The sequence below is a fragment of the Carex rostrata genome, chromosome 7, assembly GCF_964058835.1.
Source record: "Carex rostrata chromosome 7, lpCarRost1.2, whole genome shotgun sequence".
NCBI lineage: Eukaryota > Viridiplantae > Streptophyta > Magnoliopsida > Poales > Cyperaceae > Carex > Carex rostrata.
In genome coordinates this window covers 14,598,263-14,604,559 of record NC_135924.1, presented here as the reverse complement: position 1 = coordinate 14,604,559, position 6,297 = coordinate 14,598,263, and the positions used below count along the sequence as shown (strand labels likewise).

Genomic DNA, 6,297 nt, shown 5'->3' with positions numbered 1-6,297 from the left:
ACTCTTTTGAAAAACAGTCAGTGTTGAGTACCAACACTGACTCTTTAAAAACAGTCAGTGTTGATACTCAACACTGACTGTTTATCAAGACAGTCAGTGTTGAGTACCAACACTGACTGTTGGTAAAGCGTCAGTGTTGGGTAGCAATATCAGCAGATGATGAAATTTATGATTTTTGTACAGCAAATAATATGAATAAATTCCAAAAAAAATATTTCCTACTTTTATACATAACTTGTGACCAAATAATGTTTGTAATTATCAATTTCATATAATTTCATCAATATTTGTTCAAACAAATTGAGCTAATAACTGTGGACCGTTCATTTTCTTATGAATAATCAACGGGTGATCTGCAATCAAATAATTCCTAATTTATTTTAAAATGATCATGTTAGTACCAGGAACCTTAAAAACAAAAAATAATTAGAGTTCCAACAATTGTAAGCTTCGATCCAATGTGTAATGTTTATAGCCTTACGATCTCATTATATTTCGTCGCTTGGATGGATGTGTAAATGAACATCAAATTAGATCAAACTCACTGACAATGAATTTAATGGAACACTCTTTGATCTGAACGGTTCCGATCAACCAACGGACGACGTTTGTCTTTGTTCCTTCATTATCTCATCCAACAAGAGTTGATGTTCTATGGTCTTTGATGTTTGATACAAGTCCTTGATACAACATGCATGCACAACTATATAATTTAATTTGTCAAAATTATTTAATAATGTAAAAAAGATGTTCTAACATTATCTTTTGGTATAAAATTTATCAATATCATTTTAAATTATTGTCATTTTAAAATAATAAAATGTTGGATTAGTTTATTAATTGCTTAAATTTCACTGACTGTTTAAAAAACAGTCAGTGTTGGCAACTAATACTGACTGTTTTTTTAAAAACAGTCAGTGAAAACAGCCAACACTTACTCTTGTTTAGGAACCGTCAGTGTTGATACAATGTACTGACTCTTGTTTGGAAACCGTCAGTGTTGATACAATTTACTGACTGTTTTCTTTTTTTTGGGAACCGTCAGTGTTTGGCTTCCGAAAATTTTCATTCCCGGGTTTATATCTTTTCATCAGCCGCGAAGAACTTCATTTCCCCTCCTAAATTTTCGTTTCCCTCTTCTTTGCGATAAACCCTCTCCGCCACTATCTCCCAAAATTTCAAATTGGTGGCTGTCTCTCTCTCAGCACAAACCCTCCCCCGCTCTCTCTTGCTAAAACCCTCCCCCGATGTCTCTCTCTCTCTGAGCACAAACCAAGCCGCTGTTCTTCTCTCCCTCTTTCCTCCTCTCCATCTCTTGCGAAAACAGTAAAACCCTAGCAAAACATTCTTCGCTCACCGGTGAGAACTCTCCGCTGCCAAAACCGTGCCGCTGCCACTGCCGCCGGTTTCTCTACCTTCGCCTCTGCCTCCGACTCCTTCCTGCCACTGCCACTGGTCTCTGATGTAAGTGGTTCGATAATCCCTTCTTAATTTGGGAGCTCTTTGTTGTTTTAGGACTTTAAATTTGTTTTAGGACTTCTTAATTTGGGAGCTCTTTGATAGTTTATAGAGGATGATTGTGATAAATTTACTAAAAGTATTGGACTTGAGTCATGCTAGTACTGGTACCCCTTTTCTGATTGCTTCTGGTATGAATTAATTGTGTGTATGTGTGTTGTTTGAACCTTTCTTCTTAAAATTGACTGGTTATCAGCACAATTCAAAGTCGGGCACTGCTATCTCTTCAGATTCCTCCTTCTTATGCACTTCTTAATTTTGATGAATTTCAATTCAAAGAGAGAGAGTTACACAAATGCAATGGGACATGGATGAACTTAGAAGAAAGTGCTTTGAGATGGAGTCAAAACTCAAGTTTGAACAAGTTGGGTATTTTTTTTTTTTTAAGTATTTTGTTTCTAGAATGGCAATGTCCTTTATATGCCGAGTTAGTAATCAGTGCATCACTCAATTTTGTATTTGGAAAAAGAAATCTAACATTAACATTTTAAGTTGTGAACTGAATGTTCTGATTGAAAATAAAAAAGGTTCCAACTGTGTGAAATTTTAGTTGCAAACTACTGCTTAACTTCAATGCATTTGTGATGATGATTTTGGTGCTTTACAGTGCTTATTCCTTCCATTTTGCTGAAATACACAACTGAAGGGTATTTTTGGTCTTTTAACCTGCTTGTCTTGTGATTTTTGCACAGGACAGCCCATAAGTCCAAATTTCTTGTTCTTTATACCAAAATTCTCAGTAGGATGCAACCTATACCCTTGATTTATTTCATGTTTTTCTGTATTTTTTAGCCATGGTTTCTAATAACTTTTATAAGAGGAGAGTTTCAGCCCAGTACCAGTTTTTATTTGCTGACGACCTTTTTTGTAAAATTTGTACAGGGCAGACTACAATTCTGATTTGGGTGTTCTCAGTACCAAAAGTTTCAGGAAAGCACAATCTATATCCTCGAAAAGTTTCAAAAAATTAGAAGACCTAAATCTATTTTTAATTTGTAATTTTATAAAGGGCATATTCTGGGACAGCAAGGTTATTTACCAGTATATTTTACCTTTTAGAGTTAGAACTTTGAAATGTCACAATAAATTTCAGAAAAATCCAAATGACATGAGGTTTGTTTCTAAATATCCATTATAATGTCTAGTTTTTGTTTGTAATAGAAATTGGTTTTTTTTTTGGTCTTGATGTGTTTTTAGGCCTGATTTGCAGACAGTACCAGCAGCACGGTATTTGGACTTCCTTTGACTTGATTTTCAAGACGACCCTGTTACATGGATGGGCCAAACGAAGCATCTCTGCTAAAAGAGATTTATCGAAGTGAACCAGAAAAGGTTATCAGGATTTAACATATGCTATTAGTATATACTCTATACTCTATACCATTAGTTACACTGTAGTGCCTTTAGTATTTAACTTAAGGAATTAGGAGTGACATATATATAATGAACTTTCAGTCATTGAACATATGCTACAATAAATGTGAAAATAGTTACACTTTTGTATATGATATGATGTGAGACCACCATGATGGACCTTAGATTCGCTTTTTGTCTCGAGATGGTACCATCCTTCCCCTTTTTTTTAAAATATAAAATTGAACTCACACCAGAAGCATGAATATTGACATATGCAGCACTAATCATTGTTTTTTTTTAAAACTAATTTCTTTTAATGTACAGATCATGAGGTAGTGTAGTTTCTGAATACGTATTTTGAACCCATCAAAGACCCAGCAAGTTGAAGGTACATTTTTCTAAAATAAAATTGCAGATCATTGTTCATTACAATCTATTTTATATTACAACTATGTTTAGAGTTAGAAATGTAGGGACAACATGGGACACATCTAATACTTCCAGGTGTACAGTTCTTGTTATGTCCTGTATAACTATTTAATATTTATAAGTTTTGTTCTACCTTTGTACAGATCTTTGATTTACTTAAGATGGTCGGCATGGGAAGGCAGGCGTCAGGTATAAAGCTAGCACCAGAGGAGATTTTTAATTTAGGTGAGATCTATTTGCAGTTTCGGATGTGGCAATGCTAGCACCAGAGGAGATTTTTCAAGGCAAAGGTGATATCAAAGAAGAAAGAGAGCTGAGTCGCTCTGACAGGAAATGCATATTTTGTTACAATTTATTTCAAATGCATATTTTGTTAATGTGTTATGTAAATTTTGCTATAGTGTGATTTTTTGTAAATTAATATGTTATGTTATTAAATTGCGTTGTCTTTTGTTTATGTTGTCTACATTATTTTGCATGATATTTTATTTAATGTCAATGATTGTCGTATAGTAATATATATGGCTAGCAAAAATATGGAGGCTAGCCCAAATATAAATAGAACCATGCCAAAAAATTTATATCAACACCGACGCTTTGGGAAAGAGTCAGTGTTAGTGATCAACACTGACTGTTTTTAAGCGAGTCAGTAAAAGAAACCTTCACTGGCGCCGGTTTTACTGACGCCGCTATAACAGTCGGTATAGGGGTATTTCAACAGTCAGTGAATGTATTTTTTGTACTAGTGTTACTACTTGGCATTTATTCATGTCTTGATTTAAATGGGGTTTCTAACCCAAATGGCTTAGCCAAAACCTATTCATCAATATAATTGTTATTACCATACTCGTGAGTTTGAACAACCTTCCTCTTCCAATTGTCACGATTGGAGGTAATTTACGACTTAAACACATACAATTGTATTTCACTACAATTAGAGGTCAAATCTAGGTGTCCCAATTCTAAGGCTTCACAATTAAGTTCCTCACCTTTTAAACCTTTGTTCTAAGGTCCCGATTTTTCTAACCTAAAATCATTTCTATACAAGACTTGGCCACAATCAATACATCGTTAATCCCCTAAAAGGTAGTCTAAAAGACTTCGCGAGATTCACAGTTTCATGCATACAAGTCATACATACTAGAATATTAAATTCAAAGAACAAACATTCAATCAAAGGCAATCATATAAAAAAACCAAGGTAGGTAGGTATTATACCAACATCAAGTTTACATGCCTACGCCCCTATAAAGGAAACTATTCACTCATTATCACAAAAACATAAATGATCAAATAAAAGAGAGAACAAGAAAATAACTAAGAAAACTAATTAAGAGAATTAGAAAACACCAAATCCCTGTAGAAATCTTTGTCTTCTTCAAGTTGATTTCAATTCGTCATTCGTCTCGCTTCACGTCTCAGTTGTTACTTAGAAAGATATAGAATGATGGAGAAAGAGTAGTAGAAATGCAGAATTCAATGATGAAAGCTTAGTCCAAAATACATCATATATGCCTTTATAATTCTTAATTATAGGTAAATTAAGATTTTTAATAATATAATTAAAGTTAACATGTGACTAATTACAAGAGGTGTAAATAAGAAAATATTGTAAGAGTTTGAGAGGTGAATAAGATAAATTCAAGTTTTTAGAGGTTAATAAGAAAATGCATGAGTGGTGAGGGATATATAGAAATTTAACTCTTATTTCTTTTGTAAAAGATAATTTAGACAAGTATCTCCTTCCATTTTGTTGTGTGCAAAAGATTTTATTCACGACAGAAACAATATTGTATTCAAAGGACTGGGTTTAGATTAAGTAATGTTAACACCAACACTAGTTATCATTATGCAATATTGTTAACCTTTGAGGCCTAGTCTAATATTAATATCAACTTTAGAAATACTACGTTGATCTCAATAAATATTTATAAAGAAGACATGAAAATAGACGCAACACGTGAATCACATCACATCACGCGATTGACAGATGTGATATGACGGAACTAATAACGACATAACTAATTTCCTTTACAACATGGAGGCCTAATATCGAAATTTTTAAATATACCATAATCCCAAAAATAATAAACCAAAACGCCACAATTTTGTCAAAATTCAAAAAATGCCATGGCTGCATCTCCTAGAAGCGGCCAATATATTAGGCCGCTTTTAAGGGATGCAGCCACCCTGGCCATCTAAGAAATGTGGCCACTATCGCAAATTTTCATAAAACCCATTTCTAGAGAGAGAGATTCATTTCAGAAGTCGTTTTCACCGAGCCTCTTCTTCTCAGTTGAACTGTAAGTTTTTTTCTCTCTTTTTCAATTTTTTTTTCAGTATTTGTAATTAGTTTAGTTAATTTGTAATTTTAGGTTTCCTTATATACTCAGACCAAAATGGCTATTATGGTATTGGTTTACACTGGTGGTGAGGTTCTAACAAGCCTTAATGGGGTTTATTACAGTATCGGTCCTGTTTCTGTGATACCGATAATGTCAAGTACTGATTTGTTGGTTTTGAAATCAATTATTTCTCAGAACTTGGGATTAAATCAGGATTGATATGACCTTGATATTCAGGCCAAAATTAGCATGCCCACTGGTTCAGGCCAAACCTGGTTCCAACTATTTTCTATTCAGAATGATCGAGTATGGTAGGTACTGTACAATCAGACCACTGGGGGTGGATACAAGGTAATTGAACTCTTTGTGGAGATTAATCGAGTCCAGCATCCCAACCCCCTTGCGAGATTAATCTGGAGTGCTACTCGGGGTAATGCGTCAACCTCCTCAAGTCCACTGTCCTAATCCCCTGTCCAGATTGACATGCTTGAGAGTAGTCATGCCCCAGTTCAGGAGGGACGGCGGTCTAGTAGTCGGCCCTCCCGTCGGTCCCAACCCTAGCCTTACCAAATTGCTAGTAGTAGTCAGACCGCTCATTGGGGTCAGCCTTGTGATCTGGAGGAAACCAAGGAGACAGTGGATCCAGAAA

General features: G+C 34.7%; 1 long non-coding RNA gene across 1 annotated transcript; it reads left to right on the top strand.

The window, feature by feature from the left end:
- Positions 1-1,474: 1,474 nt before the first annotated feature.
- LOC144557354 (uncharacterized) lies at positions 1,475-3,660 on the top strand. The gene is made up of 3 exons (XR_013512620.1): positions 1,475-2,850; positions 3,199-3,262; positions 3,447-3,660. It is a non-coding gene; the product is annotated as an uncharacterized LOC144557354 (long non-coding RNA).
- The last annotated feature ends 2,637 nt before the right edge of the window (positions 3,661-6,297 follow it).